Raw genomic sequence first — 2,322 nt, forward strand, 5'->3', positions numbered from 1 at the left:
GGCGCCTGTAGTCCCAGCTACTCGGCAGGCTGAGGCACGACAGTGGCGTAAACCCGGGAGGCGGAGCTTGCAGTAAGCCGAGATCGCACCACGGCACTCCAGTCTGGGCGACAGAGCGAGACTCTGTCTCCAAAAAAATAAAATAAAATAAAATAAAATCAAGTATTCTTTTGTTCGTTTGTTTGTTTTTTTGAGACAGAGTCTTGCTCCGTCTTCTAGGCTGGAGTGCAGAACTATGCTCACGGCTCACTGCAGCCTCAATCACCCAGTCTGAAACAATCCTCCCACTTCAGCCTCCCGAGTAACTGGGACCACAGGTATGTGCCACCATGCCCAGCTAATTTTTAAATTTTTTGTAGAAAGGGTGTCTGACTCTGTTGCCCAGATTGGTCTCAAACTCCTGGGCACCCACCTTGGCCTCCCAAAGTGCTGGGATTACAGGCATGAGCCCCATGCCTGACCAGAAGTATTCTTTTTCTTGATTTCACAAGCAATATAGGTTCATTGTAGAACATGTGAATATTAGTGAAAGTATAAAAAGAATAAAAATATTGACCCACAACTCTACCATTCAAAGGCAACAACCATTGTAATTATGGTGTATATTTCCTTTCAGTCTTTCCTGTAAGAAAAAAAATTAATCATAGTTGAGGTCCTAATGTACAGTTAACCCTTGAAAAATATGTGTTTGAACTGTGTGGGTTCACTTATCCATGACTTTTTTTCACTGAAAGTTACATCGAGTGTGCCTGCCTCTCCTGCCTCCCCTTCTACCTCCTCTACCTCTTCTGCTTCTGCCACCCCTGAGACAGCAAGACCAACCTCTTGCCAGCCTATTCAATGTGAAGACAATAAGGAGGAAGACCTTATGCGGACCTACTTCCACTCAATCAATAGTAAATATATTTTCTCTTCTTTATGATTTTCTTAATAATATTTTCTTTCCTCTGTCTTACTTTATTGTAAGAGTACAGTATTTAATGCATACACAAAATATGTGCTAATTGACTGCGTACGTTATCAGGAAGTCTTCTAGTCAACAGTAGTGTATTAGCAGTTAAGTTTTTGGTGAGTCAAAAGTGATACATGGATTTTTGTATGCACAGGGATTGGTGCCTCTAAGTCCCACATTGTTCACAGGTCGAATGTATATATAAATACATATCCTTGTTTTCCCTTCTAACATTTTAACATGTTGTGTTAGTTTGCTAGGGCTGCCATAACAAAATACCACAGACTGAGTGGCTTAAACAACAGAAATGTGTTTTCTCACAGTTTTGGAGGCTGAAAGTCCAAGATCAAGGTGCCTGCAGGATTGATTTCTTCTGAAGTCACTCTCCTTGATGTGCAAGTGCTGCCTCTTCACATGGTCATTCCTCTATGCATACATGGGCCTGGTTTCTTTTTTGTATATCCTAATCTTCTCTTCTTATAAAGACATGAGTCAGATTGAGTTAGGGCCCACCCTAATGGTCTCATTACTTACTTGCATAATTCTTTACAGGTTCTGTCTCCAAATACAGTCACATTCTGAGGTACTGGGATTTAGGACTTTAACATGTGAATTCAGTCCACAACACATCTGTGTATTTAGAATCTTATTGTAATATGTAAAAACATATTCCACTGTGTACTGATATTCTTTCATTAAATATTTATACAGTGTATTCACAATTATGAGATAACTGTTTTCATGGTTTAAGCCTTTAAAATTAATCCATTAGACTTTGGATTATTTTCTTAGGATTTATTTCTAAAGTGGAATTACTGGATTAAACAGTAAGAATATATTTCAGTCTCTTCATTCATATTGCCAAATTTATCCCCAGAAATGCTGCGCTAATTTCTGCTTTTACCAGTTGTATGTGAAAGTATCCGTTTCACTGTACTTTGACAAATATTAGATTTTTTTGAAAAAATAATTATTAAGTCAGCAGGCAAAAGTAATGTATTATGATTGTAAATTTTTGTTTTTTTGAGACAGAGTCTCGTTCTGTCACCCAGGCTGGAGTACAGTGATGCGATCTCAGCTCACTGCAGCCTTCACCTCCTGGGTTCAAACGATTCTCCTGCCCCAGCCTCCTGAGTAGCTGGGATTACAGGCGCGCATCACCACACCTGGCTAATTTTTTGTATGTTTAGTACAGAAGGGGTTTCGCCATGTTAGCCAGGCGGATCTCAAGCTCCTGACCTCAGGTGATCTGTCTTCCTCAGTCTCCCGAAGTGCTGGGATTACAGCTGTGAGCCACTGTGCCCGGCCATGATTGTAAATTTTTAGTATTAGTAATTTCAAGTATTTGTTACATAATTTTATTTATTCTT

Source organism: Mandrillus leucophaeus, unplaced genomic scaffold, assembly GCF_000951045.1.
Source record: "Mandrillus leucophaeus isolate KB7577 unplaced genomic scaffold, Mleu.le_1.0 Scaffold283, whole genome shotgun sequence".
Taxonomy (NCBI): domain Eukaryota; kingdom Metazoa; phylum Chordata; class Mammalia; order Primates; family Cercopithecidae; genus Mandrillus; species Mandrillus leucophaeus.